At 41.4% G+C, this 11,262-nt stretch overlaps 1 non-coding gene and 1 pseudogene across 1 annotated transcript; one reads left to right on the top strand and one right to left on the bottom strand.

Annotated features, from left to right (window-relative positions):
• Positions 1–1,269: 1,269 nt before the first annotated feature.
• Positions 1,270–1,352, top strand: trnal-cag (transfer RNA leucine (anticodon CAG)). The gene has a single exon. It is a non-coding gene; the product is annotated as a tRNA-Leu (tRNA).
• A 137-nt stretch (positions 1,353–1,489) lies between these two features.
• Positions 1,490–6,408, bottom strand: LOC129817116 (tudor domain-containing 6-like; annotated as a pseudogene).
• Between the last annotated feature and the right edge of the window lie 4,854 nt (positions 6,409–11,262).

The raw sequence follows: 11,262 nt of genomic DNA on the forward strand, positions 1-11,262 counted from the left end.
AAACAAAAAAGAGACCATGTTTGTATAAGGCTTTATTAACTCAGTGATATTTAGTTTTTTTACATTGTTTGCAAACTGATATGTGACACATATTAATACCAAAATAACATGCAAAACGGGCACTGCAGTAGCTACTAGTGCAAGCGCAATGTTTATACCCTTTAGGCAAGTGTAGGTCAATTTGTAGAGAATAGAGAATGCTATACCATTAGATGGTCCAACGACAAAGACAGTGAAGAAACAATGTAGCGGTTTAGAATGTGGTAGCAGCCTTGCACGAGATGCTACGTTGCAACCACATAACAATGTTCAACACTTTGGTTGAACTGAATTGGCTACAAATAGCGCAGAAAACCTGCTTAAAAGAGGTTAACTGCGATGATATATACCACAACCCACTAACATGATTATCAGATGTTGTGTGCTAATGTAACGCTAACAAGGAAGTGAGCACGAGAACATCTTGTAATAGCACGTGATTTCTAGACAGCAATTTAGTACTATATTCACAATCCGCATAGCGGAAATGCGATTTTAAAGCGTGATTGGAATGTAAAGGCAATGTTCCCGCTTCAATTATACATTCTTGCCTTTGTGCTGTTGTCTGTGCCCAATACTGTTTGTACCATGTTGTGCTGCTACCATGCTATGTTTTGTTTTAAGTCTCTCTTTATGTAGTGTTGCGGTGTCTCTCTTGTCATGATGTGTGTTTTGTCCAATATGTTTATTTTTAATCCCAGCCCCCGTCCACACAGGATGCCTTTTGCCTTTTGGTAGGCCGTCATTGTAAAAAAAACAGATCTTTGTTTTTCTCTGACTTTCGCAGTTAAATAAAGGTTAAATTTAAAAAAAATAAACGGAGACTGCATTCACAGTAAACGCTGCATATGTCGGCTCAATCTGAAATGACCTTTATATTTCTATCGCGGAATCTGTAGAATAAAAAACAAACTGGCGCACACCTAGACACGTTATTTTGTGTGGAGGTGCTGACAAACAAGGGAATAATTATAAACTCAAAAAAATAGAGTCGCCCACTCCATATATCAACTCCCGGATAATTATTGGGTCTACCCAATAAATTACTGGAAGATTATATATGGAGTGTGCGACTCTATTTTTATAGTTCTATCGCGGAATCTGTAACATTTACATTTTACAGATTGAATCGATGCCTAAATCAACAAAAAAAATCTAACAGCGTATCTAGTTCAAACAGCTATACAGCGTGCATATTAAACTTGCCAACTAATACTATTATGTATATGAGTCAGGATGGCCGAGCGGTCTAAGGCGCTGCGTTCAGGTCGCAGTCTCCCCTGGAGGCGTGGGTTCGAATCCCACTTCTGACAGAATATTTTTCTACATAAATGATGTATGGTACAGCGTTGTGACCTGAATACACTCACGACGGCTTTCATTGTTATTCTTTTTAAAGTTTTTCTTTACTGAACAAACGATTGTTACACATCGATTATTGACAATCCATTCACACCAATCTGTAACAAATAACAAAATTATAAAAGAGGAAATGGCGTATGAATTACTGAAATGAGTCAGATTATTTTGTTAAAGGCATACTTGGGTAATTTTCTATTAAGGTATCTTTACTTTTACTCAATTTGACAGTTGGGTGCTTTTCCCACCACTGGTTATGCCACAAAAATAACCAGTGGTGGAAAAACTGTCATACTTGAGTATAAGTAAAGATACCTTAATAGAAAATGACTCAAGTAAACGTCACCCAATAAAATTCTACTTAAGTAAAAGTCTAAAATTATTTGGTTTAAAATATACTTAAATATTACAATTAAATGTAATTGCTAAAATATACTTAAGTATCAAAAGTAAAAGTCAAATTTCAAATTCAAATTCCAGATGCCACCATTTTCTTGTTTTTTAACATTTATTTATGGAAAGCCAACAGTCGAACACAGTCCAACATTCAGACATCATTTACAAACGAAGCATGTCTGTTTAGTGAGTCCACCAGATCAGAGGCAGTAGGGATGTCCAGGGATGTTTGGTTGATAAGTCTGTGAATTTGATTATTTTCCTGTCATGCTAAGCATTCAAATAAGTACTTTTGGGTGTCAAGGAAAATGTATGGAGTAAAAAGTACAATATTTTCTTAAGGAATGTAGTGAAGTAAAAGAAAGTTGTCAAAAATATATAAAGTAAAGTACAGATACCCCCAAAAAACACTTAAGTAGTACTTTAAAGTATTTTTACTTAAGTACTTTACACCACTGAAAATAACCATAATCGATTACAGTACATTATGGCATCAAAACCAAAGAAAAAATTAGGCCTATCAAATTACTAACTTGAATATCAGTGTAGTCATAACATTTTAGCAGTTTGACTAAATATCCCAATAGTATTTTTGTTCGATAAGCAAGAGGCACAATATCATTCAAACAAAAGGACATTCCACTTCCGGTATTTATGGTACATGAATATCAAGACTAAACTGTGCCAGTCAAAGAGCAACACCATTGATTTTCTTTCAAATACACTCCAAGAAGATGGTGTCATACTGAAATCTTCATTTAGATAACTTAAGCCATGCTTAAAGGGTGAACCCTCCATTCATCAACCCATTGAGACGTCCTCTGTAGGTAAATAGATGCATGCCGTACAACTGCCCTGTGCCACTGGTCATCTTTTGTTAATTTTGCCAAGCGTTGAATTCCTTCTTTGACATTCTCCTCACTTGTCAGAGTGTACATTTTGGCTGCATTTCCATAGTCAACAACCTCCACCGTAAAATGGCCATTTGATGCATTATCTGTTACAACTGCACAGTAGAGTACTCCATCCTCTTCATATTCAGCAGCAACATGGTCATTCATTCTTAAGTCCACCAATGTGCTGTGGTTCTCCATGGTTTCTTTAAACAGCTCAGCGTTAAACAGCTCAATCCATTTTCAGAATGGATTGTTCATCCAGCTGTTTACGGTATTGATGTGGGAAACAAACCCCAGACCTCGGAACCCTGATTTTATTTTGGAATCAGGGGGGAGTTGTGCAAGTTTTGGCAATTGGATGGAGCAAACTATTTCTGTGAGTTTGGAGGAACTGTCTACATCACCTTGATCTGTTTTTCCTTCTGTCCTTTCCTCACATTTGAACTATGTGATTTTTTTCACTGTGCTCTTTCTAATCTTACTGGGCATCAGGACACTTTGGTGGGTTTGCTTTTTGAGAATTTAAAGACTGCGTCTTTTGATGTTGGTGGTTGCTGTGGCCGGTAACACACGTTCAGATGATATCTGTCTAGTTTTTTATCAAGTTTTGTTCTTCAATTGCTCTTTGTGTCCTTCGTGACCAGTCACAGGTCCACTGTTGCTTTTCTTCTCCTTGTGTTTTTGATTAGCAATGAGCGGTTTTGACGTTCTCATTGATGTTTATGTCTCCATCAAACAGATCGAAAGACAGTCCCATCCTCATTCTTTCCTGCAACAACAGCTTGAAGTGGCTAGTGGAGAATGGATTTCTCCAGCCATTTGTTGACCTCTGCAAAGTTGTTCTTTTTCGGGATTTGTTAAACTGCATCTCAATGCCTGGATGGGAGTGAACCGTAAATCTGCTGAATGTCTGGGAATAGACATTAAATAGTTTTAGTTTTTTCAACAATATACATGTTTCCATAGTCCACAGCCAAAACATGTTTAGAAGCAGAGTAGACTGAACAGGGCAAGCCACATCCCTGTACCATTTGCCATTACCGTAATATTATGCCAGGTAAAGTTTTCCAATACCAGGACCAGAGTTTGCACGCAGTATTTCTTCACTTTCCATGGTGACTTTCTACATCAAGTCTTCAATCATTTCAGTATTTCTGTCCAACTGGCAATACATCTCCCATGGACTGCACACATGAGTGACACAGACTGCTCTTCACTTCTACATCTCAAGTTGAAGGAGGGATGGACAAAAGAGTCTGGGCATACTGATTGCATAAGTTGCATAGAGGTTTGCCCTTCTCTTGCAAGACCTTTTTCCACAAGCTTCTTTGCTGCATTCTGTTGAGTGTTCTGGAGGTCAACGACATTGTTTTTTACATACAGTTGAAAGTGTGCACTGCATGTCAAATTCACTGACTGGCTTTGAGTGAAGTCCTTCAGCAAATCTCATGCCTCTGTGCACCAATCACCACCGCTGCCTTTTGCAGGTTCAATCAAGTTGTAAAGGCTACATCTAAATGCTTGCCCCTCAAGATCAAGGAATGCTGCCACAATTGCTTGAAGATTGTGCACACTCTTTTGCTACTATCCCATTGTCCACAAATATCACTTCAACTTTGTCCTACTGTGCTCCTACAATGCAGGCCCTGTACCATCTGCCGTCATCTTCAGACTTGGCAACAACATGAAACACCTGCCTGCACGGGAATTGTGTGTGTATGGTAATGCTCCTGCATCACTTCCATAATTTCCTCCAAGTTGGGGATCTTGCTTTTCAGCTGGCACCAAAAAACTGAGGGTGTGTTGATGTGAGCGCATTGCACAGCTATCTCACCTCCGAATGTCAGTGTTTTGAATTTCACAGTCGGATTCTTGTCTTTTGGGGTTCTTGACTTTGGGCTTTCAGGTTTCTTTTCACAGCCATCCGATTCAGAAATGTCCCACATATCTTTGGGAGAGTTCCTTGTGACTCCACTTGTGCTTAATCCATTTCCACTAACTTGTCCTTTTCTACAGAACTTCTGTTTCATCATTTTCTTCTCCATCTCGCTCTTAAGTATCACAGGCTCAGAGGGAGTGTATTTCCAGAATTATACATGCTTGGTTGTGGTCAGGAGTGCTGTGATGTGTTGTTTTCCCTCTCACAAATCAACCACATATCCATCTTTCCTTACGTGGACAACATGCACAAAGTGAGCTTTGTTGGAGACTGCTCGTCTGAAGTATTCTGTTGCAAAGATTCTCCATACAACGTCGTCGTCAAAAGGCTTGACATTCACGAGAGAACAACTGAGGACAAATGCTGGTTCAATAGCAAACTTTTCCAGGATCTTCTTGATGCATATATAGTGCATTTGGAAAGTATTCAGACCCCTTGACTTTTCCACATTTTGTTACGTTACAGCCTTATTCTAAAATGTAGGATTTGTCCCCTCATCAATCTACACACAATTCTGACAAAATAAAAACAGGTTTTTAGACATTTTTGCACATTTATTTAAAATAGAAAAACGTAAATATCACATTTATGTAAGTATTCAGACCCTATACTTAGTACTTTGTTGAAGCACCTTTGGCAGCGATTACAGCCTTGAGTCTTCTTTTGTATGACGCTACAAGCTTGGCACACCTGTATTTGGGGATTTTCTCCCAATCTTCTTTGCAGATCCTCTCAAGCTCTGTCAGGTTGGATGGGTAGCGTTGCTGCACAGCTATTTTCAGGTCACTACAGATATGTTAGATCGGGTTCAAGCCCGGGCTCTGGCTGGGCCACTCAAGGACATTCGGAGACTTGTCCCGAAGCCATTCCTGTGATGTCTTGGCTGTGTGCTTATAGTTGTTGTCCTGTTGGAAATAGAACCTTCGCCCCCAGTCTGAGGACCTGAGAGCTCTGGAGCAGGTTTTCATCAAGTATCTCTCTGTACTTTGCTCTATTCATCTTCCTCTCGATCCTGACTAGTCTCCCAGAAAACAATTAAATTATCACAACACATAGGTTGTAATATGGCTTTTTTCCTGGATTGGCTTCCCCGTTAACTTTACCCACGCACCTACTGCCCTAGATTAGAATATGTGAAGATGTATGCATAACAGCAAATGATCATAGACAAACGTTAGCTGGTGCATGGCTACACAGTGACCTCACACGTGTCATGATGTCACGTGTGCTGCCTCTCTAGGTCACCAGGCTGCTCGTTATGGCGCACACCTGTCGCTATCGTTATGCGCATCTGCGCATAATGACACTCACCTGGACTCCATCACCTCCTTGATTACCTGCCCTATATATGTCAGTCCCTTTAGTTCCTTCCCCAGGCGTCATTGCCTCTGTTTCAGTTTCCTGTCTGTGCGTTGTTCGTGTTTCTTGTTTTGTATTATGTTTCATTTATTTATTAAAACACTCACTTCCTGAACTTGCTTCCCGACTCTCACCGCACATCGTTACAGAAAGACGCCTCACCAAAGAGAAGCATCAAGGAGTGTTTTGTTTTTGTTTTGGAGGTGATGTTGGGTCCGGGTGTTAGAACCGGAGCTACCTGGGAGGCCTCAGCCAGTTTGTCGGATTCCCATGCCTCGGCGGGTTCGACGGGTTCCCCTGCCTCAGCGGGCTCGATGGGTTTCCATACCTCAGTGGGATCGATAGGCTCCCATGCCTCAGCTGGGTGAACAGGTTCCCGTGCCTCGACCGAGGCAACCGGGGAGGTCTCAGCCGGCTCATCAGGCTCTCACACCTCAGCCGGTTCATCAGGTTTCTGCCCCTCAGCGGAGGCAACCGGTCCGCTCCTGATCCCTGGGATCGTACCTGTGGTTGGTGTCCTGCAGCTAGAGCCGAACGTGCCGGGGAGGGGTTTACAGTCACGTATGCACTCTCTCCTGCACTCTAGGTCGCAATGCTCCTGCGCCTCAGCTGGATCGACAGGTTCCTGCTCCTTAGCATAGGTGACCGGTCCGCTCCTGATCTCCGGGATCATCATCTTGGTCGGCGTCCTGTGGCTAGAGCCGCATGTCGGGGAGGGGGTACTGTCATGTGTGCTCCCTCTCCGGCTTCTAGGTCAACCGGCTGCTCGTTATGGTGCACACCTGTCACCATCATTATGCGCATCTGCGCATAATGACACTCACCTGGACTCCATCATCTCCTTGATTACCTGCCCTATATATGTCACTCCCTTTGGTTCCTTTCCCAGGCGTCATTGTTTCTGTTTCCTGTCTGTGCATTGTTTGTGTTACTTGTTTTGTATTATGTTTCATTTATTTATTAAAATACTCACTCCCTGAACTAGCTTCCCGACTGTCAGCGCACATCATTACACATGAGCAGTATAACTAACTAGCTAACCAACTAACCTATCGAATTAATTCCCTAAGTCAAACATTAAATTAGATATGGCTACGAATATACTATTAGAAGTTTGGACAATATTTACAGTACAGCATGGGTAGCTATGAACTGGAATCTGGGTTTACAGAAAGCGTTATCTTTTAAACCCAGGAAGCAGCCATTCAACTTACCATTCACCAGCTTTTCAATCTTAATATAAAAATATGTTGGGTACTTTACCAAAGAATGGCGTTTCGATGGGCAACTATCGTCATTACTGCCGTCCCTGCCAGTATTTACTTCCAAAAAAGGTCTAAATAAAAAGTTGCATGCAACAGAAAAAATGCCTCATCTGGGAAGAACCTATGTATTGTTTTAGAGCAAGTGCGCATGCCCTATTCTTTGGTAAATTGGCCTGAATATTTTAACATTATTAAGCTTGAAAGGCTGGTGAATGGCAAATTTAATGGCTGCTTCCTGGGCTTAAAGGAGAACGGCTCCTGTAAACCCAGATTCTGGTTCAGGGAGAGCTATTCTCCGCATGGAAATTAGCGAGCTAGCTACATGTCGCTGGTTGCGTTGCTAGGTAGCTAAATTACACACAATTACCACAAATGGAAGCTGACAGGCAGCTACAATAAACACGATATTTCTGTGACAAATAGCATGTTGGCTGTTACATTTTTGTTGTTAGAAATGACTGTGGGCTACCTTCATTTCACTGAAGACCCATCCAACTTCAGAGCAGCAGTCAACAGGTGTGACCTTGAAAAGGATGGAGAAGAATCTAACTTCCTTTCTATACAGTTGAAGTCGGAAGTTAACATACAGTGGGGCAAAAAAGTATTTAGTCAGCCACCAATTGTGCAAGTTCTCCCACTTAAAAAGATGAGAGAGGCCTGTAATTTTTATCATAGGTACACTTCAACTATGACAGACAAAATGAGAAAACAAAATACAGAAAATCACATTGTAGGATTTGTTATGAATTTATTTGCAAATTATGGTGGAAAATAAGTATTTGGTCACCTACAAACAAGCAAGATTTCTGGCTCTCACAGACCTGTAACTTCTTCTTTAAGAGGCTCCTCTGTCCTCCACTCGTTACCTGTATTAATGGCACCTGTTTGAACTTGTTATCAGTATAAAAGACACCTGTCCACAACCTCAAACAGTCACACTCCAAACTCCACTATAGCCAAGACCAAAGAGCTGTCAAAGGACACCAGAAACAAAATTGTAGACCTGCACCAGGCTGGGAAGACTGAATCTGCAATAGGTAAGCAGCTTGGTTTGAAGAAATCAACTGTGGGAGCAATTATTAGGAAATGGAAGACATACAAGACAACTGATAATCTCCCTCGATATGGGGCTCCACGCAAGATCTCACCCCGTGGGGTCAAAATGATCACAAGAACGGTGAGCAAAAATCCCAGAACCACATGGGGGGACCTAGTGAATGACCTGCAGAGAGCTGGGACCAAAGTAAAAAAGCCTACCATCAGTAACACAATACGCCGCCAGGGACTCAAATCCTGCAGTGCCAGACGTGTCCCCCTGCTTAAGCCAGTACATGTCCAGGCCCGTCTGAAGTTTGCTAGAGAGCATTTGGATGATCCAGAAGAAGATTGGGAGAATGTCATATGGTCAGATGAAACCAAAATATAACTTTTTGGTAAAAACTCAACTCGTCGTGTTTGGAGGACAAAGAATGCTGAGTTGCATCCAAAGAACACCATACCTACTGTGAAGCATGGGGGTGGAAACATCATGCTTTGGGGCTGTTTTTCTGCAAAGGGACCAGGACGACTGATCCGTGTAAAGGACAGAATGAATGGGGCCATGTATCGTGAGATTTTGAGTGAAAACCTCCTTCCATCAGCAAGGGCATTGAAGATGAAACGTGGCTGGGTCTTTCAGCATGACAATGATCCCAAACCCCCCGCCCGGGCAACGAATGAGTGGCTTCGTAAGAAGCATTTCAAGGTCCTGGAGTGGCCTAGCCAGTCTCCAGATCTCAACCCCATAGAAAATCTTTGGAGGGAGTTGAAAGTCCGTGTTGCCCAGCAACAGCCTCAAAACATCACTGCTCTAGAGGAGATCTGCATGGAGGAATGGGACAAAATACCAGCAACAGTGTGTGAAAACCTTGTGGAGACTTACAGAAAACGTTTGACCTCTGTCATTGCCAACAAAGGGTATATAACAAAGTATTGAGAAACTTTTGTTATTGACCAAATACTTATTTTCCACCATAATTTGCAAATAAATTCATAAAAAATCCTACAATGTGATTTTCTGGATTTTTTTTCCTCATTTTGTCTGTCATAGTTGAAGTGTACCTATGATGAAAATTACAGGCCTCTCTCATCTTTTTAAGTGGGAGAACTTGCACAATTGGTGGCTGACTAAATACTTTTTTGCCCCACTGTACATAGGTTGGAGTCATTAAAACTCGTTTCTCAACCACTCCACAAATTTCTTGTTAACTAAATTTAGTTTTGGCAAGTCGGTTAGGACATCTACTTTGTGCATGACACAAGTAATTTTTCCAACAATTGTTTACAGACAGATTATTTCACTTATAATTCACTGTATCACAATTCCGGTGGGTCAGAAGTTTACATACACTAAGTTGACTGTGCATGTAAACAGCTTGGAAAATTCCAGAAAATTATGTCATGGCTTTAGAAGCTTCTGATAGGCTAATTGACATAATTTGAGTCAATTGGAGGTGTACCTGTGGATGTATTTCAAGGCCTACCTTCAAACTCAGTGCCTCTTTGTTTGACATCATGGGAAAATCAAAAGAAATCAGTCAAGACCTCAGAAAAAAAATTGTGGACCTTCACAAATCTGGTTCATCCTTGGGAGCAATTTCCAAACGCCTGAAGGTACCACGTTCATCTGTACAAACAATAGTACATAAGTATAAACACCATGGGACCACGCAGCTGTCATACCGCTCAGGCAGGAGATGCGTTCTGTCTCCTAGAGATGAACGTACTTTGGTGCGAAAAGTGCAAATCAATCCCAGAACAACAGCAAAGGACCTTGTGAAGATGCTGGAGGAAACAGGTACAAAGTATCTATATCCACAGTATAACGAGTCCCATAACCTGAAAGGCCGCTCAGCAAGGAAGAAGCCACTGCTCCAAAACCGCCGTTAAAAAGCCAGACCATGGTTTGCAACTGAACATGGGGACAAAGATCGTACTTTTTGGAGAAATGTCCTCTGGTCTGATGAAACAAAAATAGAACTGTTTGGACATAATGACCATCGTTATGTTTGGAGGGTAAAGGGGGATGCTTGCAAGCCGAAGAACACCATCCCAGCCTTGAAGCATGGGGGTGGCAGCATCATGTTGTGGGGGTGCTTTGCTGCAGGGGGGACTGGTGGGCTTCACAAAATAGATGACATCATGAGGGAGAAAAAGTATGTGGATATATTGAAGCAACATCTCAAGACATCATATCATTTTCTTCACTGCATTGCAGGCATTAGCAGGGAAAAGACCATGTTCATAATCATTCAATAATAAAGGATGTAAAAAAAAGAACGAAAGTAAAAATGTACTATGTAGAAATTATTTCATACTCCACGTTTAGGGGGCCCACAAGGGGGTCCAAAATTGTTTTCACAGGGGCACTGCCCCGACCCCCCCCCCCCATAACCGTTAGTGCTGCATCGGTAAAATTAGCACAAAGTATCCCCCCGTTAAAGAAATATATGGAAAATGATTTGAGAATTTGCCCAGCAAAAAACTATTCGATAAAATAACACGGTATTTAATTAAATTTCAGGTTAGAAACAGATTTGTTGTGTTCAGATGCAACTTTAGAGCAAAAAAAACGTATTGGCTTGACTACACTAGAGGGGGACATCCCGAGTAGCAATTGATACAAGGCCTATATCCTTGTTGCTGAAAAACTGTTTCATTTAGGTATTTCGCATAAACACACAGGAAATAATTATGCGTAGACAAATACACTGCTTTATTGAATAAATTATTCAATTTCAAATTAAAATAGCAAACACTTATTTGTCTGCTAACGGCATAAGGTGCGAGGCAGTGCAGGCCTACAGCAGACCAAGGGTAGATGTTGGCTTTTTAGTTAATCATTGATAGACTGAATCAGCGCCCCGTCCTCTGCAAATATGATAAATGAATCCCTAGGCAATTACCAATGTGACGTCGTTCTTTAACCACAGCATTGACTCCAAAAAGGTAGTTATCAGAGTTTCATTGT

The sequence above is a fragment of the Salvelinus fontinalis genome, chromosome 20 (assembly GCF_029448725.1).
Source record: "Salvelinus fontinalis isolate EN_2023a chromosome 20, ASM2944872v1, whole genome shotgun sequence".
Classification (NCBI taxonomy): domain Eukaryota; kingdom Metazoa; phylum Chordata; class Actinopteri; order Salmoniformes; family Salmonidae; genus Salvelinus; species Salvelinus fontinalis.